This window comes from Chiloscyllium plagiosum, unplaced genomic scaffold (assembly GCF_037043375.1).
Source record: "Chiloscyllium plagiosum isolate Xiang-an unplaced genomic scaffold, Cpla_swu_hap1 HiC_scaffold_15, whole genome shotgun sequence".
NCBI classification, from domain to species: Eukaryota; Metazoa; Chordata; class Chondrichthyes; order Orectolobiformes; family Hemiscylliidae; genus Chiloscyllium; species Chiloscyllium plagiosum.
Genome location: NW_028270153.1, coordinates 64,118,414 through 64,145,356, shown reverse-complemented (window position 1 = coordinate 64,145,356; position 26,943 = coordinate 64,118,414).

The window sequence follows — 26,943 nt, the reverse complement described above, 5'->3', positions numbered from 1 at the left end:
TTAAGGCTGTGGTGGAGTTGGCAAACTGGTGGCATGAGTTTTTATATCCACCAGGCTCTTTCCAACTCCTTGCCCCCTTCACACATACACATACATTCTCTCTCTCTCTCACACACACACACACTTACACATACATTCTCACACACATGGATGCACACACACACACATTCTGACACTCACACACACAGACACATACACACACATTCTCTCTCTCACACACACACACACACTTGCACACACACATACTCTCGTTCTCACACACACACACTTACACATATATTCTCACTCACATGGATGCACACACACACACATTCTGACACTCACACACACAATCATATATAGCCACACATACATATATACACACATTCACACGTACATACACGCACATACACACACACATATACTCACACTCACACATACTCTCACATACATATACATATAGATGCACAGACATACATATCTGCACTGATACATAGACACACTCAGACACACATACACTCAGACATATACTGTCACATTCACACACACTCTCAAGAGCTCACTTACACACACATTCACATATTAATATGCATTGCACACGTACATTGGGGTTAAAATCCTGGTTGTGTAGTCAACCTAAAACTATTGCTAAGTGAGATAGAGGAGATCATAACAGAAACCCAGAGAGTTCTTGGAAGCATGGACAGATTGTTGAAGCAGTGCAGGGTACAGGACAATAGAGAGTTGAGCAGTGGGATTAGCTCTGAGCAGGGGCTGGCACATGTCTGTCTCTACTGTGACTGAGAGGTTGCCTCCAATCTGGAGCAAACTTGCTGTCTGGTTATTCTGCTACACGTTTTGCTGGAGGTAAGTTGGAAGAATCCCAGACATTAACAGTTAATCATCAACAGAGGATTCCACAGCTGCCTGGCTCAAGCGCTGGATCACAGGAAGTTGGCTGGTTTCCAATTTCCCATCACAGGCTTGGCCTCCAGGACCCCAATTATTTCACCCTTCCCAAGCAAGACGGTCACTCGTCAATCATTAGACAACTTGACAAGTATAGGTCAAAGCTCCCAACAGCATAACATGATGGGCCAGGTTATGATAGGAATATCATAACCCTGAGAGTCAAAGCTGGATACACAGTCAGATGTAAACAGACACACACGTACACACACACGCATATACACACATATACTATCAAATGTTCACAAGTACACATACACGCATGCACACATACACACTGTCATACACAGAGAAACATACATTCACACTGTTGGACACACAGACACACACACACATCCGCAAATATACATACTCTCACAAGCACACAGTCTCACTTATACACACACATGCACACACTCACACACAGACATGGACACACACACATGCACACACACACACACATGGACACACACGCACACATTGGCGGCACGGTGGCTCAGTGGTTAGCACTGCTGCCTCACAGTGCCAGGGACCCGGGTTCAATTCCAGTCCCGGGTAACTGTCTGTGTGGTGTTTCACATTCTCCCCGTATCTGCGTGGGTTTCCTCTGCATACTCCAGTTTCCTCCCACATTCCAAAAATGTGCAGGTTAGATGATTTGGCCATGCTAAATTGCCCATCATGTTCAGGGATGTGTAGGTTAGGTGCATTTGTCAGAGGTAAGTGTAGAGCAATAGGGTAGGGGAATGGGTCTGGTTGGGTTACTCTTCGGAGGGTCGGCATGGACTTGTTAGGCCACATGGCCTGTTTTTCACACTGTAGGGATTCTAAACTTCTAAAAGAGACTCTCACATGCACACACATTTAGACAAACACATGGACGCACGGATATGGACACAGACACACAGAGCACCTCGACAAAATGGAAGCAATGTGATGGATGGTATATGCCAACACCCACTTAGGCGGGAGAACAGAAAGACATTCTGTGCCCACAGGAACAGTACCTGAAAGAGCTGGCACCTTCAGGAGCAATGAGGTTGAAATCCCGAAACATTATAGACACTGACCAGACATTGGAGACTTCAATGCTGGCGAGGTGCCTGACTAACCGATACCACAATTCAGGTGCAGGAGTTATTTAGATTCCCAAAGATTCAGGTCATCATAACCTCAGTCAGTTTTGTGAAGCGTACTTGAAGTTCTTGTACCTTAGTAACTAACCAAATTTAATGATTGAGATTTTTTCTCTCTCTCTGGAAGTGATTAATCTTTCGCAAACCTACTGTTTGGGTTTCATTACTGATTCACGTGTGGTTGATTTTGATGGGGCAACAGTGCCCAAAGTATTAATCACAGGTGGACCGAATGTTCGGGTAAGTGAGTCGTTTTGAGAGAAAAGGCCAACTTAGAAAAATCAGACAGCAATTCAATTCAAACAGGACAGAATGTGGCAGAACGCCATGCTAAAGCAAAATGGAAGCAGAAAACACATATATCTGCCCTGTTTGAGACTGATACTTATACTACATACTGTTTAGTGCACTGAAACAGGCCATTCAGCCTAACAGGTCCATCTCTGTGGGCATACTGTACACACTTTATATAGAAGAGGCCAATTGTATAGCAGCAATAAAGGTGAAGTGAGTATAATGGGTGTGGAGTAAGTGCACATAGGCTGGTATTCTGTCAGCAGGTCACACTATATTTACATGCGCACAGTACATAGACACTGACCAGCCAGCTCAGAGCCAGTCCCTAGACTGAGGAGACTTTCTCAATCTCCTGTCTATTTTTTTTTCTCTTTCTGATAGGTTTCAAGGAAATATATTGAAGTAACTCCACAGAGGCCAGCAAATCTCCTGTCTATTTTTTAAAATATTTTATTAAACAATTCACAGTTTACAAAACAATTAACATTTACAGCTGTATACAGAGAAACAGCAATTTTACATGGGAGAGGAATGGCAAAGCCAAGCGCCAAACCCTGACATTCAACCAGTTTTCAGGGAAATGAGGACAAACCTCAAATCCCAGTTTCAATCATTACAAACAATAACAATGACATTTGTACATATATGTAAGAAACAGTGCATCTCCTGTCTATTTTTTTTGCTTTATTTTTTTCTTTTTTTTCCCCTTTTTTTCTTTTTTTTCCCCCCACACTACCGCCTAACTGCGGTAGTGCTATCTCCTGTCTATACCTGTCAGCCTTTCCTCCTCTTCTTCTGGCAGTGTTGGTATTGAGGTTGCATCCATTTTGGACTCCAAAGTTTCCTCAACACCAAATGGAGGGAGAGGAACGCAGTGCCTTATAGGTTTTCTGGCTGTTCTGACGGGCCAGGCATGTTTTGCTCCTGCCTCATTTGCAAGGTAACAGCTTTCAGGAGATCCATGTGTTTGTTCAGGGCCACCTCACCTCCCCGACCTTTGTAAGTCACGGGACCTGACCTTGCGTCACACTTGCCTTATACTCATACGGAGCCATTTCCATGGATCCGGCACTAAACTTCATCTCCTGAATTAAATTGCCTCTCTCACATGTGGCTAGCATTGGTAGCCCTGCTGCCATTTCAACTTCCCCAACCAGGTCCAGAAATATTAGGTTTAACCTCGTGCAGCGTCCCCGCTCCATCAACAACTCCGATGGAACTTCCCCTGTTCTGTTCTGTTCCGGATGGTCCTTTAATCGAACAGGAACCAGGACAGGATGGTATTGAGTGAAGCTGTAGGCTGCTTCTTTAAGCCTGCCTTCAACATTTGGACTGTTCTTTCCACCTGACCATTGGATGATGGATGGTATGGAGCTGCCTTTACATGCCCAATGTCATTTGACTTCAAGAAATACTCAAGTTCCCTGCTGGTAAATTACATCCCACTGTCTGTGACCAATACTTCTGGAAGTCCATGCATTGTGAATGATGGTTGCGTCCTTTAACTGCCTCTAGTCAATCGTTTAAAATGTTGTTTTTTTTTCAATCTTCATCTCTGAGTTTGCCAAATGAACTCTATACACATCCAACTACCTTGAAAGGGCATCCACAATGATCAGGACCATTGAGGCCAAGAAGTACCAGTCTAGTCATGGTGTGACCAAGTCCAGGTTTACTCTGCCATTCCCATGAATGTGGGGGCGTTGCTAGCGGTAATGTTTATCCTCATTGGCACTCTGGGCACTGCCCAACAAATGCAGCCATGTCTGCATCCAACCTTGGCCACCAAACGTAACGTTTCACCAACATCTTCATTTTGGAAACCCCTGAATGACCCTGGTGGAGTTCAGCCAAGTATCTGTTAGTGACCTTTGCTCAGGGCAATCACTCTTGCTCCCCCATGGTAATATGCTGTCCTCTATGGTGAGCTAGTCTCACCGGGTGTGCAGAAAGGTTTCAGTTCTGGTTGTGATGACTCTTTTGTTTCCCCCATCATCACCAGCGGTTTTAGTTTTGCCAGGACAGGATCTTCTTGTGTCCACAGTCAGATACTGTCAGCGGTGACTGGAAAGGTGCCCCAGAAAATTTAAAACCAGAACAAATACTTCCAGAGGAGGTACCATCGGTGGTGTACCTGCCAATGGGGGATAGCTCAAGGCACCCTCATAAGCCACTTGGCCTCCAGGGCGGTGATCTAACCTGTAATTGTACAATCAGGGCCTACTGCTGAATTCAACCAGAAGCCTTGTCTTCTTTTAGTCCGCAATGTCTCCAACATTATGTGCACGGAGGAGTTGGTGGAAGTTTCTCACACCAAAGATGGCGGCCAAATCTTCCTTCTCCATCTGGCAGCATTTGCCTACAAGTCCTCCATGTGAGGGATTGGGTATCTATTCAGCTGCAAAAAGCAGGTTACTGTTTGTTTAAAACCCCCACATCGGTGAACCGACCCATCAGGCTTCGGTGTGAGCGGTGCTGCCCGTCCCACAAACTGGACTGGGTCTGGTCGTTCCTTCCCTTTCCAGCCCCCGATCTCCGCCTCTACGTTTGCCCGTGAGGCAAATGGCACTGGGCTGTCCTTGCAGAATCATGGAATTGCTTCCTGCTCAACATGCAAGGTGGCTTCAGTTCCTTTGATAGTCCCTCCACCTTCCTGAAAAACTTCCAGGTATTTAAGTAGGAATTCACTCAGGCTGCCACTTTCTAATCGAAAATGTTGACCAATCCAGGTGAATCTTTCTCAACCTGTTTCATCCCATCAAGCTTGGGACTGAGCCTTTTACCGCAGTCCGTGGGAACTGAACCAGCTGCTTCTCATACGAGACTGGAAACAAAGTTGTGCCCTTACCCTGTAAAGGTTCCCTGGTAAAGGTTCACAGTCTAGCGAGGTCTTGTGCAAACTGAAGGGTTGGAGTCCAGAGTGAATTGTGTTCAAGATTGGTTCTACAATCACTGAAACAGCCGTGCTGGTATCGACTTCCATTAGAACTGGGCGGCCATTTAATCAGATGTTGTTTTGATTGGTTTTGATTTGGATGTTGCTGGGCAATTTAACTGTTCCAAACCAGCTGTAGGTGAGTGTTCCAGGGCGTTCACTCTCCTGGATACCAGCCTATGAGTTCTTTTACTCAATTCAGGTCTAGTGGGACTCTTTTGCTGTCTCAATTCCACATACAGACAGCAACTACTATGGCTTGCTGAGTCAAATCATGAAGAAAATTTTAACCATTTGGCCGAGGCTTGGCTTTGTTTCGGGGTTTGGCTGTGTGCTGACCTCGAGTCCCTCTGCTCAGGATATGTCCTGAGTAAGGCTGTGCAATTGCCTTCACCCCACCTCAGTCAGACAGGTGAGGGTATCCACTTTCAAAAGGTTGCCCTATATTCATCTGCTCCACTAAGTTTTCCAAAGAAAAAGCCAGTTGTAGTGCTAGTTTGAAGTCCAGTTGGGCTTCAGCTAGTAGGCAGTTTTGTACAGTTGCATCATTAACCCCACATACCAAATGGTCTCTCAGCATCTCATGAAGGGTTAAACCAAAGTCACATGCCTCTGCCAGTCATCTTAATCTAGTCAAAAATCCCAATATGGATTCCCCTGCTTCTCGAATTGCCAATTAAAACCGATAGTATCTCAGAATTAGAGGAGGCTTGGCATCATAATATTCCTTAACTAAATCCATCAACTCTTGGACGGTTTTAGTAAATGGTGCCTCACGAGAAGTCAGGCTCCTAATAAGCGAAAAAGCCTTAGGTCCACAGGCTGTCAGGAGAATTACTTGTTGCTTTTCATCTGCCCCAATGTGATTTGCCTAGAAAAAATAATGCATTCTTTGTACATACTGGGCCCAGTCACCGATGGCAGGATTGAACAAGTCAACCTGCCCCAGATAACAACACAATGTCAGAAATGTTTACTCAAAGATGACTGTTGCAAGGGAATTTCTTCAGGAGCATGCTTTTCCTTCATCGCCACTGAAATTACTCTACAGAGGCCAGTGTCCTGTCACCAAGTCCCTCTGTATTTACACAAGGTGAGGCCTTGACACTGATCCAGCTCACACACACAGTGTGTGCTGAACCTCTGACACTCCTGTTTATCTCTGTCAGCCAGGGCTCCCTGATTGGACCAGATTAACAGCCCCAGTCAGGGAGCTCATATTCTGTGAGGTCCACCTGGCTCACCTTGTTACAGTCAGAAATCTTGGAAAAATAATAGACAATGAGAAGGAGGAAGACAGCCGAGTGAAGTTCATCACAGAAGTGATTCATGCTAGGCCAGAAAACAGGGGTCACAATATCCGAAAGTCGGGCATTTTTTAAAGGGGGGTATAACTGCAGAACGACCCAGGGTTAGGGCTGAATGGGATTGGGGTATAGAAATCTTTGAACACAGCAAAATTAATGTAACTGTTCAAAATGGCATTTGGGATTTTTGGCTCTGTTTGTAGAGATGTAAGCAGAAAGGAGGTCAAACTCAACTTAAAACCAATTGGACCTCAGGTGAGTATTGTGCCTAATGGTGGGCTCCATACTTTAGGGTAAATGCCAATTAAATCTTGGAATGGAATCAATGGAGAGTTACAGTGTGATATCAAGAATTGATCTTTGTTGAATAACGATGATTGGGGAGGAAGATTTGGCTGTGTGTGGGGGGCTGGGGTGGGGGGTGTGTGTGAGAGGCTGGGGGGGTGTGGGTGGTGGTGTGTGTGAGAAGCTGGGAGGTGTGTGGGTGGTGGTGTGTGTGAGAGGCTGGGGGGTGTGTGGGTGGTGGTGTGTGTGAGAGGCTGGGGGGTGTGTGGGTGGTGGTGTGTGTGAGAGGCTGGGGGGTGTGTGAGAGGGTGGGGGGTGTGTGGGTGGTGGTGTGTGTGGGGGGCTGGGGGGTGTGGGTGGTGGTGTGTGTGAGAGGGTGGGGGTGGTGGTGTGTGTGAGAGGGTGGGGGGTGTGTGGGTGGTGGTGTGTGTGGGGGGCTGGGGGGTGTGGGGGGGGCTGGGGGGTGTGTGGATGGTGGTGTGTGTGAGAGGCTGGGGGGGTGTGGGTGGTGGTGTGTGTGGGGGGCTGGGGTGTGTGTGGGTGGTGGTGTGTGTGGGGGACTGGGGGGTGTGTGGGTGGTGGTGTGTGTGAGAGGGTGGGGGGTGTGTGGGTGGTGGTGTGTGTGAGAGGCTGGGGGGTGTGTGGGTGGTGGTGTGTGTGAGAGGGTGGGGGGTGTGTGGGTGGTGGTGTGTGTGAGAGGCTGGGGGGTGTGGGTGGTGGTGTGTGTGAGAGGCTGGAGGGTGTGTGGGTGGTGGTGTGTGTGGGGGGCTGGGGGGTGTGTGGGGGGGGGCTGGGGGGTGTGTGGATGGTGGTGTGTGTGAGAGGGTGGGGGGTGTGTGGGTGGTGGTGTGTGTGAGAGGCTGGGGGGTGTGGGTGGTGGTGTGTGTGAGAGGCTGGAGGGTGTGTGGGTGGTGGTGTGTGTGGGGGGCTGGGGGGTGTGTGGGTGGTGGTGTGTGTGGGGGGCTGGGGGGTGTGTGGGTGGTGGTGTGTGTGAGAGGCTGGGGGGTGTGCTGGTGGTGGTGTGTGTGAGAGGCTGGAGGGTGTGTGGGTGGTGGTGTGTGTGGGGGGCTGGGGGGTGTGTGGGTGGTGGTGTGTGTGGGGGGCTGGGGGGTGTGTGGGGTGGTGGTGTGTGTGAGAGGCTGGGGGGTGTGCTGGTGGTGGTGTGTGTGAGAGGCTGGAGGGTGTGTGGGTGGTGGTGTGTGTGGGGGGCTGGGGCGTGTGTGGGTGGTGGTGTGTGTGGGGGGCTGGGGGGTGTGTGGGTGGTGGTGTGTGTGGGGGGCTGGGGAGTTTGGGGTGGAGTGTGTGTGGGGGACAGGGGTTTGTGGGGTGGGGGCTGTGAGTGGGGAGGTGGGGTGTGCGTGTGTGGGGGTGGGGAGTGTGGGTTGTGTGTGGGGGGGTGGGGAGTGTGGGTTGTGTGTGGGGGGTGGGGAGTGTGTGTGGGGGTGGGGAGTGTGGGTTGTGTGTGGGGGGTGGGGAGTGTGTGTGTGGGGGTGGGGAGTGTGTGGGCTTGGGGTGTGTGTGTGGGGGGGTGGGGAGTGTGTGTGGGGGGTGGGGAGTGTGTGGGCTGGGGGTGTGTGTGGGGGGGTGGGGAGTGTGTGGGCTTGGGGGTTGTGCGTGGGGGGTGGGGAGTGTGTGTGAGGGGTTGGGGAGTGTGTGGGGTGTGGGGGTGGGGGGCTGGGGTGTGTGGGGTGGGGGGTTTGTCTGGGGTGGTGATGTGTGTGTGGGGGGGTGTGGAGGTGGGGTGTGTGTGAGTGGAGGTGGTGTGCGTGTGGGGAAGGATGGGTGTGTGTGTGGAGGGTGGGGTGAGTATGGGGTGTAGGGTGTGCGTGTCAGGTTGGGGTGTGTGTGTGTGTGGTGGGTCTGTGGGTTGGGGTGGTGTGTGTGGGGTTTGGGGTTGTGTGGAATGGGGTGCATGTGTGTAGGGGGGCGAGTTTGGGGTGGGGGGTTGTGTGCGGGGTGGGGGATGTGTGCGGGGTAGTGGGTGTGTGGATGGGGTATATGTGGGGATAAGAGTGTGTGTGTGTGTGGGGGGGTGGTGTGTGTGTGGAGTTGGGGGATAGGTGTGGAGTAGGGTGTGTGTGGGGGGGGTAAGGGGTGTGTGTGCAGGGTAGGGGGTGTGTGTGTGGGGTAGGGGGTGTATTGCAGGTGGTTACAGGGGACTGTTGTTAGAAGGCTATAATTGACCTTTACTTGAAGAGGCCTCCCTCCAGGGGCAGCAGATAGACCCTGCCATCCTGCCGTATAGAATGGCATCCAGGTGGCAGGGAGCGGGGAAACTGGCACAAAGCCCTCAGCTATTTTTAGCAGCTGCCTCCATCCTCTGCTCTGATGGTAACTGAAAATCAAGCCCTGAATGTCAAACACCATTTCTCACCATCTGCCCCTGTGATGTTTGTATTAAGGTTAATGAGGTTTACAGTGAATTCTCGACAGCTACAAAGCAAACATCACAACTCAATCCACACTGCCCTCCCTCAGCTGCATCTCTCCCACCTCTCCATCCGGTTTCAGACTTGGCTGGCCTAGCCTGGGCCTGTCCTCAATTCAACTTTGGATCATTGCACACGGCCAATTAGAACACTGTCCCTTCTCATACTATGAAATGTGAATGAAGATGTCAATCATTCAGTAAAATAGCCACAGGCGCCAAGTATCAGGGCATCCACCCACTCTTGCGGTTGCACAAAGACTAATCCTCTTTCTATTGCCCCTGCTCACTGACCTAAGTTCGCTCCCGATCCAGCCTTATCTCCGTTTTAACATTCTTCTCATTAATTTCAGAATGCTCTGCAGGTTCACTATTATCTGTTTCTGTAATCTGCCTCATTCCGAGAACCCTCTGATATCTCTTCCTCTGGAAATGTGTTGCTGGAAAAGCGCAGCAGGTCAGGCAGCATCCAGGGAACAGGAGAATTGACGTTTCGGGCATAAGCCCTTCTTCAGGAATCCTGAAGAAGGGCTTATGCCCGAAACGTCGATTCTCCTGTTCCCTGGATGCTGCCTGACCTGCTGCGCTTTTCCAGCAACACATTTCCAGCTCTGATCTCCAGCATCTGCAGACCTCACTTTCTCCTATCTCTTCCTCTGACCTTGCATACTTCCGCAGTTTCATTGCTGCACTATTGATGGCCATGCCTTCAAGCTGCTGGACCCAAAACCTTTCCCACATCTCTCCACCACCCTCTCTGACCTCCTTCATTCGTTTCTTAAAACTTATCTCTTTGACCAAGCTTTTCTTCCTCACCTGTCCAACTGCCACCTTCTGTGACTCAGTGTCAAATATTTTTCCCGTCAATCAGAATTTTTAAGAAGTGGTGCTGGCCCAAATTCTGGTGAAATATTTTCTGGCATTTCCTTTGACAGCTAAACTCTGTTAAATCTGATGTAATTTATGAACAAAACATCCATGCACCAATGATGTGAAGGACCTTGGAGCAGCCTGAAGAATTAACAATTTATTGTCACTTCTCTCTAATCCCCTCCCTCAATAGAAACCTGCTGGTGAAGCCCAGCGTCATCAGTTGAGCAGAGCTGTCTGTGGTACAATAGGGAGCCATGCAATTTGTAGACAGAACACACACTCACAGACACACTCACTCATACACACAGACAAAGACAGAGACACATACACTCACTCACATGCGCACACAGAATCTCACGCACAAGCACACACATACGTACACACATGCAAAAATACACACATACACAGATGCCCACACAGACACAGACTCACAAACATACACATATACACACACATTTACATACACACGTACACACATTCATATGCACACACACACACACACACAGACGCACAGACACACACACACACACACACAGACATGCACACACACACACAGACATGCACAGACACACACACACACACACACACAGACATGCACACACACACACAGACATGCACAGACACACACACACACACACAGACATGCACAGACACACACACACACACACACACAGACATGCACAGACACACACACACACACACACACAGACGCACAGACACACACACACACACACAGACATGCACACACACACACAGACATGCACAGACACACACACACACACACAGACATGCACAGACACACACACACACACACACACAGACATGCACAGACACACACACACACACACACACAGACGCACAGACACAGACATGCACACACACACACAGACATGCACAGACACACACACACACACAGACATGCACAGACACACACACACACAGACATGCACAGACACACACACACACACACACACAGACATGCACAGACACACACACACACACACACACAGACGCACAGACACACACACACACACACAGACATGCACACACACACACAGACATGCACAGACACACACACACACACAGACATGCACAGACACACACACACACACACAGACATGCACAGACACACACACACACACACACACACAGACATGCACAGACACACGCACACACATGCACTGATTTAATAACTAGTAGTGGTGACCAAGCAACTTTAAATATTTGCAAATGGAAACATAAATCAATCATCAATCTAGTCCATAAAATAAGTCATTTTTCTTTAACTTCATTTAGATATAGACTGTCTCTGTATGTCTCCCAGGGACAATATTAACACTGCTTCAACAAATAAACTCCTGGCAATCGGTGGCAAGGGTCATGAGAGTCAGCCATTGGATCGGAGCAGCCTGAGGTCAACAAACTGGAGCCACAGAGAGTGCCTTGGCTCCCAGGGAAATTATTGTTGGCTCTCGGAGTCAAACAGAGGCCTCTTCAGTTGGCTCCAAGTGCTAAAACCAAAAGCCTCCTGAGCCAAAGCTAATCTGACGTCAGTCTCAGACGCCTTGGTCCAACCACATGAGTCACTGAAGCAACGAGGAACGATAAAACGTGTCTGTGGGGCAGGATTCATCTTTGCTGCAGCAATGGGTGTCATTGACCTGAATATGAAACGCAGACATATCTGCGAATATGTAAGAGGACACCTTCACAGTGGGGCACAAAGAAAGCTCTTTCAACAGCTGATGTTTTATTTTCACCAAAGTCGCATGAATCAGAGGCAATGAAAGGTTCTCCCAGTTTCATTAAATAGTGGGGGACTTTTATCATCAAGCACTTGTAGTTAAGTAGCTGCTTTATCATAGAACATCCTACAATGCCTCACCAGGAACACAGTCAGACAAGCATTAATACTGAGCCATGGAAACAAGGTTCGGTGTAACTAAGGGATTTAAGTTGACGTGAGTGCAGGAGAGAGGGGAGAAAAACCACAAAATTTGAAGTGGGCCATTCAAAGGTGATGACCCCTTCAAACAAAGAGCAGTAGGAAATATTCAAACAGGTTGTGGAGACTGACAATCAATTAAAGAAAGTGTCAACACTAAGATGGAAAGATTTTTATTTGACAGTGGAATCAAGAGAAGGATCTGGAGATTAGCCATGACCCATTACAGCTTCAATATGATGAATGTCCTCCTGCTGTTAAACATGGGGAGGTTTTAAAGAGGATTTAAAAAGGGGAAAAGAGAGACAGAGAGACAGGAGGAGCAACCACAAAATATTTCAGAATTATGGGGCAGTACGGTGACTCAGTGGTTAGCACGGCTGTCCCACAGCACCAGGGACCCAGCTTCGGGCGAATGTTTGTGCAAAGTTTGCACGTCCTCCCCGTGTCTGCGTAGGTTTCCTCCGGGTGCTCCGGTTTCCTCCCGCAATCCAAAGATGTGTAGGTTAGGGTGGATTGGCCACGCTAAATTGTCCGTAGTATTCAGGGATGTGCAGGGTAGGAGGAATGGCCATGGGAAATGCAGGCTTACAGGGATACAGTGGGGGGGGGGGGGGGTGGTCTGCGTGGAATCCTTGGTGTAGACCCGATGGGCTGAATGGCCTGCTTCCACACTATAGGGATGCTCCAAAAGGGTGCAAGGAGTTGATGGTGTGAAAGAGGCCAGGATTGAAGATGTGCCGAGGTGTTAGGGAGACTTCAAGCTGGAAGGGGATTACAGGACTGGAATAAAGAGCAACATTATAAAACAGGAATCATTTACCAGACCAGGGGCTAATGCAGGTCTGAGAACACAGATGTGGGGGGGGGGGGGTTGAATGGGACTTGGGATGGGAAATGTAGAGAAAGAGTCTAAGGGTTAGTGCTGAGGAGAAGTGACTTAAACTGAGAGAAAAGGCAGAAAATCTGTCTTACAATCGTCATCCAAGGTCATGATTCTAAAAGGGTTAATGCTGGGGACTGTGTTAAGTTCCACCCAATGTGATGGTGTCATGGGTAGGTGAAACTGGAATCCACCCTGAGATCCTATTGGAGACAGATGTGACATGAGTGTCTCCAGAGAGTTTCAGCGGAGAATCTCTGAGCAGCGTGGACCATGGTAAATCATGTGGTGGAATCAGATGAGGTGCTTGGTGGGGCCCACTGCAGAGGTGTAGTGCGCTTCTCACTGGGTAGCAGGGGGGTCCTAACCGATACCCTTCACTGCATGTTACACACCTCGTTAACAGCACAACAGGCTGTGATCCTCCAAAAACCCATCAAACAAACCAGCCGTCAGCAAGACCCAACATGGAAACAGTTGGATCCTAAGGTGGTTCAAATACCACGTGCTGCTGGAAGGTCCTGTTGGCCACCCAGCAGAGTCCATTGGTGCCACCCATATGTACCGTTTCATCATGATCATTGGCACTCCACTTTCAGGGAGACATCAACAATGTCCTGACATTGTCCAATGCAGTGGCACTGTGCCCCACAAGGGTCTAGCGGGGTACACTGGAAACCAGCAAGTGTGTGACTGCACTGGGCACAGGGACTGCACAGCGACAGGCACCTGTTCATGGGCTGGATCAGACAGGGCCTCAGCGCTGCCCCCTGTGCAGCCCCCTGAGTGGAGATTGTGCAAGAGCCTGTTTGTGTGAAGGAGTGTGAGAGAGAGAGTGTGTGTAAGTGAGAGAGTGTGTGAGTGAGTGTGTGTGAGTGAAAGAGAGTGTGTGTGTGTGTGAGTGAGAGTGTGTGTGTGAGTGAGTGAGTATGTGTGTGAGTGAGAGAGTGTGTGTGAGTGTTTGCGAGCGAGAGTGTTTGAGTGAGAGGGTGTGTGTGTGAGTGAGAGAGTGTGTGTGTGAATGTGTGTGTGAGTGAAAGAGAAAGAGTGTGTATGTGTAAGAATGTGTGTGTGTGTGAGTGAGAGTGTGTGTGAGTGAGTGTGTGTGTGTGAGTGAGTGTGTTTGAGTGAGTGTGTGTGTGTGAGTGAGAGAGTGTGTGTGAATGTGTGTGTGAGTGAGTGTGTGAGTGAATGTGTGTGTGTGTGAGTGAGAGAGTATGTGTGTGAGTGAGAGAGTGTGTGTGTGAGTGAATGTGTGTGTGAGTGAGAGAGTGTGTGTGTGAGTGAATGTGTGTGTGAGTGAGAGAGTGTGTGTGAATGAGAGTGTGTGTGAATGTGTGTGTGAGTGAGAGAGTGTGTGAGTGAAAGAGAAAGAGTGTGTGTGTGTGAATGTGTGTGTGTGAGTGAGTGTGTGAGTGAATGTGTGTGAGTGAGAGAGTGTGTGTGTGTGAGTGTGAGTGAGAGTTTTGAGTGAGTGTGTGAGTGTGTGAGTGAGAGAGTGTGTGTGTGAATGTGTGTGTGAGTGAGAGAGCGTGAGTGAAAGAGAAAGAGTGTGTGTGTGTGAATGTGTGTGTGTGAGTGAGAGAGTGTTTGTGTGCGTGAATGTGTGTGTGTGAGAGAGTGTGTGTGAGTGAAAGAGAGAGTGTATGTGTGTGAGTGAGAGAGTGTGTGTGAGTAGAAGAGAGAGTGTATGCGTGTGTGCAAGTATGTGTGAGAGAGAGAGTGTGTGTGTGAGAATGTGTGTGAAAGAGTGTGTGAGTGAGAGAGTGTGTGTGAGAGTGTGTAAGTGAGAGCGTTTGAGTGAGAGTGTGTGTGTGAGAGAGAGAGTGTGAGCGTGTGAGTGAGAGAGTGTGCGTGTGAATGTGTGTGTGAGTGAGAGTGTGTGAGTGAAAGAGAAAGAGTGTGTGCATGTGTGTGTGAGTGAGTGTGTGTGTGAGTGAAAGAGAAAGAGAGTGTGTGTGAATGTGTGTGAGTGAAAGAGTGTTTGTGTGTGTGAATGTGTGTGTGGGTGAGAGAGTGTGTGTGAGTGAAAGAGAGAGTGTGTGTGTGAGTGAGAGAGTGTGTGTGAGTGAAAGAGAGTGTGTGTGCATGTGTGTGTGCGAGTGTGTGTGTGAGAGAGAGAGTGTGCGAGTGTGTGTGTGTGTGAGAGAGAGAGAGTGTGCGAGTGTGTGTGTGTGAGAGAGAGTGTGTGTGTGTGTGTGTGAGAGAGAGAGAAAGAGAGGGGGTTCTTCCTCAAGCTGGCTTCCTCATGTGAGACCACGGCCCCCCTACTAGGCTCAGGAATCCCTGTCCCACTCTCACCCTCCCTCCGGTCCCGAGGACCAATGACTGTGGCAATAGAGTGCACCAGTTGGTGATTCTCCAGTAACCCAGCAATTCTCAGCAATGGGCTCAGGGTCTCCTGTACAGCCACTTGCCAATGCTACGCCTCCCTGTACATCAAAGTCCCTCAGCACCGAAACCACAGGTTCCTCTACTGCCAGGGGCTGGGCAGGTGCCTGCTCGCTAACCACTGCCAGTGTTCTGGAGGATTTCTGGGGCACTGATGGCAGATGGATGCAGTGATGCGGGTAAGTGTGAAACAGCAGATAGCGGAGTATTGCACCCCCCTATTAACCTTCATCCTGCATTGCAGCCCAGTCCTTCTATAGCTATATCAGGAATAAAAGAATGACTAGAGTAAGATTAGAGCCAATCAAGGAAAGTAGTGGGATGTTGTGCGTGGAGTCAGAGGAGAAAGGGGAAGCGCTAAATGAATACTTTTCCTCCGTATTCACACAGGAAAAAGACAATGTTGTCAAGGAGAATACTGAGATACAGGCTACTAGACTAGATGGGATTGAGGTTTCCAAGGAGGGGGTGTTAGCAATTCTGGAAAGTGTGAAAATAGACAAGTCTCCAGGCCAGATGGGATTTATCCTAGGATTCTCTGGGAAGCCAGGGAGGAGATTGCAGAGCCTTTGGCTTTGATCTTTCTGTCATCGTTGTTGACAGGAATAGTGCCAGAAGACAGGAGGATAGCAAATATTATCCCCTTGTTCAACAAGGGGAGTAGAGACAACCCTGGTAATTATAGACCTGTGAGCCTTACTTCGGTTGTTGGTAAAGTGTTGGAAAGGGTAATAAGAGATAGGATTTAAAATCATCTAGAAAGGAATAAGTTGATTAGGGACAGTCAACACGGTTTTGTAAAGGGTAGGCCATGCCTCACAAACCTTATTGAGTTCTTTGAGAAGGTGACCAAACAGGTGGATGAGGGTAAAGTGGTTGCTGTGGTGTATTTGGATTTCAGTAAGGCATTCGATAAGGTTCCCCATGGTAGGCTATTGCACAAAATACAGAGGCATGGGATTGAGGGTGATTTAGCAGTTTGGATCAGAAATTGACTAGCTCAAAGAAGACAGAGGATGGTGGTGGATGGGAAATGTTCATCCTGGAGTTCCGTTACTAGTGGTGTACCACAAGGATCTGTTGTGGGTCCACTGTAGTTTGTCATTTTTATAAATGACCTGGATGAAGACGTAGAAGGATGGGTTAGTAAATTTGTGGATTACACAAATGTCGGTAGAGTTGTGGATAGTGCTGAAGGATGATGTAGATAAGCTGCAGAGCTGGGCTGAGAATTGGCAAATGGACTTTAATGCGGAAAAATGTGAGGAGATTCACTTTGGAAAGGAATGCAGAGTACTGGGCTAATTATAAGATTTTTGGTAGTGTAGATGAGCAGAGAGATCTCGGTGTCCATGTACATAGATCTCTGAAAGTTGCCACCCAGGTTGACAGGGTTGCTGAGAAGGCACACGATGTGTTAGCTTTTATTGGTAGAGGGATTGAGTTCTGGAGCCATGCCATCATGTTACAGCTGTACAAAACTCTGGTGCAGTCGCCCTTGGAGTATTATGTACAGTTCTGGTCACCGCATTAAAGGAAGGATGTGGAAGCTTCCGAAAGGGTTCAGAGGAGATTTACTAGGCTGTTGCCTGGTATGGAGGGAAGATCTTCTGAGGAAGGACATTGAGGTTGTTTTCGTCAGAGAGAAGAAGGTTGAGAGGTGACTCAATGAGACATATCAGATAATCAGAGGGTTAGATAGGGTAGAGAGTGAGACCCTTTTTCCTCAGATGGTGATGGCTAGTACGAGGGAACATAGCTTTAAATTGAGGAGTGATAGATATAGGACAGATATCAGAGGTAGAGTCATTACTCAGAGAGTAGTAGGGCGTGGAACACACTGCCTGCAACAGTAGTAGACTCGCCAACTTTAAGGGCATTTAAATGGTCATTGGATAGGCACATGGATGATAATGGAATCGTGTAGGTTAGATGGGTTTCAGATTGGATTCACAGATGGGCGCAACATCGAGGGCTGAAGGGCCTGTACTGCGCTGTAATGTTCTATGTTCTAGAACCATTGCCTTCATTCATCAAGAAATGCACAACCTGCTCTTCTTCAGATTGTGTTGTAGGATCTTCAATTGGCACCTGATGGTGTCTTCGTTCAACACCTTCATAAAAGGGTAGCACTCTCCTGGTGCAACACCTACCATCAGAACAACGGAGCAACATTCAGCCTCTCCAGCTCTGTACCGGTGTGTTAGATTGTGCATGATCTGGATCTAAACTTCATTTCCACCTCTTCATTCGGCCTCCCTCAATGTCATTCGTAACGAACCAAAAATTGATAAGTCTCCCCTTTTGAATTTTCAGTTGACCTCCCCACTAGCCTCAACAGCAAACACTTAGTGGATCAGGCAGCATCTGTGGAGAGCAACGCAGTTTCAGGAGGATAACCTGACTTCAGAATGGAAAAGATTCTGGCAATGAACGAGATATATTTCAGAATGGTTATCAGCGAGGCAGTGGGAGAGGCAGCTCCTGTTTGTTGTAGGCCCAGATCAGGGACGCCTGGTTATCAGCGAGGCAGTGGGAGAGGCAGCTCCTGTTTGTTGTAGGCCCAGATCAGGGACGCCTGGTTATCAGCGAGGCAGTGGGAGAGGCGGCTCCTGGTTGTGGTAGGCCCAGATCAGGGACGCCTGGTTATCGGTGAGGCAGTGGGAGAGGCGGCTCCTGGTTGTGGTAGGCCCAGATCAGGGACGCCTGGTTATCGGTGAGGCAGTGGGAGAGGCGGCTCCTGGTCGTGGTAGGCCCAGATCAGGGACGCCTGGTTATCGGTGAGGCAGTGGGAGAGGCGGCTCCTGGTCGTGGTAGGCCCAGATCAGGGACGCCTGGTTATCGGTGAGGCAGTGGGAGAGGCGGCTCCTGGTCGTGGTAGGCCCAGATCAGGGACTCCTGGTTATCGGTGAGGCAGTGGGAGAGGTGGCTCCTGGTCGTGGTAGGCCCAGATCAGGGACGCCTGGTTATCGGTGAGGCAGTGGGAGAGGCAGCTCCTGGTTGTGGTAGGCCCAGATCAGGGACGCCTGGTTATCAGCGAGGCAGTGGGAGAGGCAGCTCCTGGTTGTGGTAGGCCCAGATCAGGGACGCCTGGTTATCGGTGAGGCAGTGGGAGAGGCGGCTCCGGGTTGTGGTAGGCCCAGATCAGGGACTCCTGGTTATCGGTGAGGCAGTGGGAGAGGCGGCTCCTGGTTGTGGTAGGCCCAGATCAGGGACTCCTGGTTATCGGTGAGGCAGTGGGAGAGGCGGCTCCTGGTTGTGGTAGGCCCAGATCAGGGACGCCTGGTTATCGGTGAGGAAGTGGGAGAGGCAGCTCCTGGTTGTGGTAGGCCCAGATCAGGGACGCCTGGTTATCGGTGAGGCAGTGGGAGAGGCAGCTCCTGGTTGTGGTAGGCCCAGATCAGGGACGCCTGGTTATCGGTGAGGCAGTGGGAGAGGCAGCTCCTGGTTGTGGTAGGCCCAGATCATGGACGCCTGGTTATCGGTGAGGCAGAGTTGGCAGTGGAACAGGGGACTCCTGGTTGCGGGGCCAGTGTGGGTCCAGCACAGGACCCGGCATCAGCAACCTATTAGCAAGGCACCCCAGCGGCAAAGAGATGATGCCTGAAGAGTGTGGACTCCAACATTGGTGAGTCGAGCTCAGGCAGCAGAGGGGTGGCAGGGCTGGTGTCATTGGTCAGCTGGCTTTGGAATCATGATGGAGGCTGTGGAATGAAGATGGACTCTCTTTCAACTTTATTCATTTAGTCTTAAAACATTGAAATGGCTCCTGATTGTGGTAACAGTTGAAGCTTTTCGCTGTATTTTACCGTGTTGTTCATTGTCGAGTGCAAGTGACAATAAATCATCAAAATCCCAGGCAACCAACTAGACCAAACTGAAAGACGAGAGAACAAAGGACCTTGCTTTGCATTTTCCTTTCACAATTTCAGGACAGGCACTAACTGTTTTTGATGTGCAGACGCTATGGTCAGGACACTAGTCAGAACATATCCATGTTCCTCTTACTGCATCAACTCTGGCCAGCTGGTGGAAAGCATTTCCCTTAACATCTCATCTGAAAGATGGTCTCACCAACAATGTAGTACTCATTCAGTCCTCCAGAGAATATCACTGTGGACTGAAGCACTTAACTCTCTGGAGTCAGCATGGAAGCCAAGTCAGTAGCAAGGCTGTTATCAGAGCCTTAGCTTACACTGTATGATGGAGATACAGCAGAGTAAATCTCCCAGCATCTCCAACAATAAGCCTTGCCGCCCAGTGTAACCAGCAGCATATAGCTTTCCCACTTCACACATTAGTCTATGTTAATAGCTTCTGGGAATTAGATTGCCAATTTCTGCTGAATTATAGGCTACGTCACACCAGCAAAATGGATAACCCTATCAGTAGACACAGGACGATGTCTGAAGTCAGGACAGACATTTTCCCTCAAATATTGCATTGAAAGGAGCTTTTAAAGAAACATTTCTGAACTGCGCATTTTGAAAATGTCTCAAAGTGGATATATATGTTTCCCTCAGGATTTCAGCCTTCCCCTACCTCACCCTGTCCCCTCAGAAAACAGGACCCTGCCCCAAGTAAAGTAGTTGGAGGAGCCAGCACCTTCCAGTGGATAGGAAATGAGTAAGTATGGAGGGGGGGGGGGGGGAAGTGGGGGTGGAATGGATGTGTGTAGGGGGCTGCAGGAAGGTGGTGGGAAGCCAAGGCATAATTTGAGGAGGTTGTTGATTCTGATTCATTGGGAGAAGTGAATTAATCTTCTTTCATCCTTTTAGCATTATATTAGTAGATATCTGCCCGGGGTATGCCCACTTCTGGAGCCCATTTGTGATGTGCAATTAAGCAGACAAACACAGATGTCTTTTGCATAATATAATAGCTCTGAAAGAGCTAATGCTAAATTTGCATAATGCTTCACACAGTCTAATGGTGTCACATAGGCTTTGGGTGTAGAATCAAGCAGTCTTGCATGAGACTAATTATGCCGAACTAGTTAATATTAATTGTACCACGCCATCGATTTTACACAAAAATTCAAACTTGAAGCCAGCAGATTACAAATTGCATTGAGATGCTGCAGGTTTTAAATTATGTTAAAGGAATTAGAACAAATATATACTTTAAGAAGCAATGGAAGGAGAAATATTGCTTTCAAAAAAATATAATGTCAGAAGCAGATCGAGCAGAACACAGGAGTAGATATCTTGCAGAGGTCAGTTAAGATCTAAAATTTCAAATCTGAACACTAAGTCTGAAGCTGAACAAGTTAATACATTATTGTATTCGGTAGGTTCTATAGCAGATGATCATCAAAATATAAAAGGAGGCACAGATACTTTTTAAAAGTTTTAAAAGGTTTGATAATTATTTCAATCTGAGAAAAAAACAAAATTCTTCAACGGCCAAGATTTAACAGGAGCTTGGTTTCAGGGAAAATCCATCAATAATTTCTTGAATAATTTCCACAAGAAAACCATAAGAATGGAGCTTTGTAATGACTGCCCTATCCTGGAACACTCTCATGTACCTCCTGTGTTTTAGAGTCCAGGTGTCTTACAAGGCTGGTTACTGGGGGACAAGGTGTACCATAGTGTGCCACATTATCCTGGCCTGGTGTGCTCTGTCCAGTTGGGGCTCTGACCTGGCAATGTGCTGGATGCTGAGCATCTGGAGGATTGGGGGCGATCTTTCAGACAGGAGGAGAGCGAGGACAATGGGGAAGAGGAAGTTCTCCCTGTCCATGGCAGAATTCAGACGTCTTGGGCACTACAACCAGACAGGAACAGATTGGCCCCCAAATGAGAGATTAGATTACTTACAGTGTGGAAACAGACCCTTCGGCCCAACAAGTCCACACCGACCTGCTGAAGTGCAACCCAACTCATTCCCCTACATTCACCCCTTCACCTAACACTACGGGCAATTTAGCGTGGCCAATTCACCTGACCTGCACAATACTGGACTGTGGGAGGAAACCGGAGCACCCGGAGGAAACCCACACAGACAGGGAGAATGTGCAAACTCCACACAGTCAGTTGCCTGAGGCGGGAATTGAACCTGGGTCTCTGGCGCTGTGAGGCAGCAGTGCTAGCCACTGTGCCACCATGCCGCCCAAGATGGGTGCAGTGAACTATTATGGTATATAAAGTAGCCATTGGTTATGATGCCAGCATTTCGTTTGGACTGTGGAGGTGAACAGCAATCACGATCGGTTTTGCTTGTATTCCCTTTTAATAAAAACTCATGATTAGAATTGTCCAATTGCTTACCTGTTATGACGTTCCCCTACTGAACAATGGTAATGCACAGGTCTCCAGTGGGCTCGGGGACAGAGTAGCACTGACTTAGAGGATGTTTGCACACAATGTGAAAATGGACAGATAAACGTTTATGGCCTGATGATTAAACAGTGACCAGGGTGAGAGAATGGGTTTGTATGTGTTAGCCAGTGTTATTGCCAGTGAGAAAAATGAGTCAAAAAGTGAGGAACGTTTTGACTCTTATCTCCAGCATCTGCACTCCTCACTTTCTCCTAGTGAGATATAATGTCAGATTGCCAATGTGGCTGCACAGTGACCTTCCCAGCTGACAAAGGTGCAAGGCTGGCTGGTATTTTGATGAATATTGTGTGAGTGGTGGGTTGGACAAGGAATGGAGCATAGCAGGATGGGGATAGAAATGGACATGATGAGTACAATATTAATGAGGCAACTTTGTTAAGATAGGTCGAGAAATCTTCATGAGGTCTTGTGGTAAGAACTTCTTCAAAAGACTTGATGCAACTTGAAATTCTAAAAGTACAATGCTCAGCCCCAAACATCAGTGTCAGTGCTGTGGAACAACCAAGCCTCACAGGCAGAGCCAATGCCCAGCTGTTACAAAATAATGCCACACTTGCAAAACTGTAAGTCATTTCCACAAGATGTGTTGAAAAGTGGGACACAATTTCAGAGCATGGAAAAGGAAAAGGATCCACACGCAGACAGGTCAATACACTGAATCATTACAAGAACTAGGGGGCATAGCCTCAAAATAGGGGGGACCAGATTTAGGACTGAGTTGAGGAGGAATTTCTTCACCCAAAGTATTGTGAATCCATGGAATTTCCTGCCCAGGGAAGCAGTTGAGATAACCTCGTTGAATGTTTTAGGATAAATGTTTGAACAATAGAGGAATTAAGGGTTACAGTGAGCAGTTGGGTAAGTGGAGCTGAGTCCATGAAAAGATCACCATGATCTTATTGAATGGTGGAACGAGCTCAAGGGGCCAGACGGCCTACTCCTGCTCCTGTTCCTTATGTTCTTATGTTATCCTTTAAAGAAGATAACTCACATTAAACAATGTATTCCATTGGAAAAGCAAACATTCTTAGGAGAAATTAATTATTCAGCCAAAATGATTGATTCATCCAGCTCAGCCTTCACAGAGCTTGATATGCACAGCAATGGACAGCTTGTTCATTTTAAGCTTGATACAAGACCGAGTGTCTCTATCTTGTCAGGTCAGAAACCTTGGCTGAAGAAACTACGGTTAGGCTCGGTACAAAGATGAAACTGCATGGTCCGTTTGCAACAAATCTAGAGGTTAAAGGTATTCCTAAAGGTTAAAGGTATTCCAGAAGAAATATTGCAACATAAACATTCAGCAGAATTCAACACTCTTCATGTTTGACCCTGCTTACATGTCTTGACTTCAACACCCACATGGTAACAGGAGGGATTCCACTAGTTTCCTGCAAACAACTGGTTCAGTAACAACTGCTGCTGACCAACTGATCCAGGAGCTATGATAGAAGGTTTCATTTGGGCTTCTTGGTAAAGCCTATCTTGCCATCAGAGAATAGCTTCATACAGTCAACAGGCAGGAAGCTCCAGCCTTCGCAGGATTGGTGAAAGTGCTTTCCAAAATTCCGCCATCAAAGAATTTTGTCTCTCAAAGCAGAATAGTCACTGTCAGTGACAGAGAGGGTGCTGCTCGAGCTGCAGTACTCCAGTGACATGACTGAAAATGTGAAAGTGTCTTGTTAAACAGAAAGACAACAGCAGAAGGCAAAGGAAGAGGTCTAACCAAATCAACAAGTTAAAGTAAAGGACATCTACACTTCAACTCAGATGTATCGGCAGGTCTGAAGGTAAAGGTTTCCTTGAACAAAAGTGGAGATGAGCCGCATGTGACTCCACAGACAAACAGACTCAGGACACGGCTGTAACGGAGACCTTGTGTGAAAATCCAGGACATCACAAGGAAGATAAATCACCTTCATTGATGGATAGTTTAAAGGTACTCCAAATGGTGTTATAGGGAAAGGATCTGAGTTAGCAGGAAAGAGTTGCACCTTTGAAGGAAATTCAAGAGATTAAGTGTCCTCCAGAAATGTACTGGACTAACTCTCGGGTTCAACAATTTCCTCCACAAAGCATGTCTAAGAAAAGATCCTCCAGTGGAGAAATGGTTCATGGTTCGACCAAAGTCAAGACCAGAATCCAGGTCAACAGTCCTCATGTCAAAGACCTACCAATCTTCCACATCAGGAGGGAATACATTCTCAAAAACTGTCCAATCTCAGAAAGGCCTGAATTTGTGAAAGTTCGAGACCTGGGAGAAGGTGGAGTAATGGGAAATGTAGCTATTGGGACAAAATTCTTGGGGGGAGATGTTGTACAAAGTAATTGTCCTGAAAGAGTCAACACTGAAGTTGTATTAAGCTCCTCTCTGGGATGCTGGGATGCCATCTTTGGGTGGAGAATTGGGTAGTCTTCTGATGACTTGGCATCTCTGCTCATGATAGTTGTAATTATGCCCAATTTGGGTAATATTAATTGCACATATGGCCATCGTGTAATAAACTATATCTTGCTATGCAAGACAAGTGCTTTTTCTTGTTGATTCTCTCTCATGATTCATCTACTACTCTCACAATTAGAGGTATTTGACTCAACATAGAAAAGAGGATTCGACATGGGCCGGATGTGCCATCGTCCCAGATAATACTTTGGTTTGATTTTGATTTCCATTTCCATTCTTTAAGTTTCTGTTAGACATTGTTTTTGCTACTCTGCTCCATCAGGGGCTGTCTAACCTGTTTAAGTTTGCTTTGAAAGGTCAGAAAACTAACCCAACAGCAAGACACTAGTGGTTGTTACCCAGAATCCATTGCGACAATAATCATAGCTACTTAAAAACTAGGGATCAATCAAAGTGGCACTGTAACTATGGCACTTATAAATGTCAGGCTACAGCTCAGAGACAGACTAAATGAATTAGCTTTATTGTCACATGTACTCACATGCGTACAGTGAAAGGTTTATGGCATCATCTTAGATACAAAGGTATCTAGGTACAGAATCTTGATTACAAATTCTTAAGGAAAAAGATTAGAAAATACAGAAATAAAATGTCCAGATCTTCAAAAGTACAAAATCATAGCAATAGATTCGAAAATGAAAGAGGTAAAAAGATCAGACTAACAGTCGTTCTGCAATAATATAATAAAGAAAAAAAATTAAAAAGAGCACTTAATGCCTTAAAGGTACTCAGCCTTAGAATCCCTACAGCTTGGAAACAGGCCATTCAACCCACTGAGATGACACTGCACTCCCCCTCCCTCACCGCCTGCCCAGAGAGAATCCCATCCCATCTTATTCCCCATGACTAATCCCTCTAGTCTTCACTCCCCTGAACACAATGGGCAATTTAGCCTGGCAAATGCATCTGACCTCTCCATCTGTGGACTGTGGGAGGAAACCGGAGCACCCAGAGGAGACCCACACAGACACGGGGAGAACGTGTAAACTCCACACAGACAGTCACCCGAGGCTGGAATCGAACCCAAGTCTCCAGCAGTGCTAACCACTGAGCCACCGAGCTGCAAGCTTCCTGAGCAGCTTCTTTAAAAATGGTGACAAAAGCATTTGCTGGATGTGAGATATAACTGTAGGAAGAAAATATGGTGTCTGCATTCAATTCAGTAATATCACAAGCTCTGATTAATTCTAATGCATTCAATGGTGTGTGAACCCTTGATTCCTTGCTGGTGATGAAAAGAGCTCAGTGTTATTGTTATTCAGGTAGATATTTGCCATTACGTTCAAGGCTTCTTTTGAAAGAGGCTTGCGACGTGGCAATTCATCCACTCTCACTTGTCAATTCCTTTCATGCTCCATGCTCCCTTAATGTTAATTTGCGATTAGTTTATCAATCAACTTCATCTCACTCCAAGATCTCCGAATGATTCAGAAACAAACTGGCAGCTGATGCCCCTAATGAGTGAGAGACTTCAGGGATAGTCTGTACAATCGCCATCAATCCTTGTGGCTGTGAAGCTCCTTCTCTTCACGGCAACATCTCCACTCTGCAAGTAAGTGGGCTTGAAAATTACAGCGAGGTCTGTGCTGGATGGTCTGTTCTCAGTCAGTTGAAGATCTTCACAACACAATGACACAGCCAGGCAAGTAAATCGAACCACAGCAGTTTGACAACCCCACTGCCCAAAGTGTCAGTGAATAAAGAGATGAGAGAGTGCAAAGACAGACAGATCCCGAATCTTAAGCCTCCGCTATATTGAGTTGATTCTAGATTAGAGTGGTGCTGGAAAAGCACAGCAGTTCAGGCAGCATCCGAAGATGCTGCCTGAACTGCAGTGCTTTTCCAGCACCACTCTAATCTAGAATCTGGTTTCCAGCATTTGCAGCCCTTGTTTTTACTTATATTGAGTTGATCCCTATCCGCACCAGAACAGGTGCACAATAATGTGGTTAGCACTGCTCCCTCACAGTGCCAGAGACTCAGGTTTGATTTCGGATTACTGTCAGTGTGGAGTTTATGTAATCGCCCAATGTCTGCGTGGATTCCCTCAGGGTGCTCCGGTTTCCTCCCACAATCCGCAGATCTGGAGGTTAGGTGGATTGGCTATGGTGAATTGCCTACAGTGTCCAGAGATGTGAGGTGAGGTGCATTAGCCATGGGATATGCAGGGTTATAGGGGTAGGGTAGGGAATGGGTCTGGGTCGGATACTCTTCAGAGGGTCAGTGCAGACTCAATGGGCCGAATGGTCTGCTTCCACACTGCAGGGATTCTATGATTAAGAAGATCTGAATCGTAGGGAAAGAGAAAAGCCCACCCAGGAGAAAAATCCAGTAAAACGTGTAAATGCGCAGACTGTTCCAACTTGTCCTGTGTACCTTAGTGCATAGTTCCAGTATGACCAGCACATTCATTTCCAAGTATTACTGGTCTTGTTTTTATTGGTTTTCCCAACTGGACTGCTCCTCAAAATTCCCAATTTGAGGTGATGTTTAAGTCACACCAAGGCTGATAGAAGCAAAACACTGATACTAGAAACTCAGCAGGGCTGGCTGAGGGTAACATGCATCATCTGGAGAAATCAGTTAAAGAGAACACGATTCATCTTATATCACCATGAAGAGTGGGATTCATTCAGTAAAGCTGCTGAGAGAAATAGGATTGTGCTTATAGCTATTGGCGAAGGGATTTATTTATTTAATGATTAAGACAAGTGGCTCTTCTTGTTAG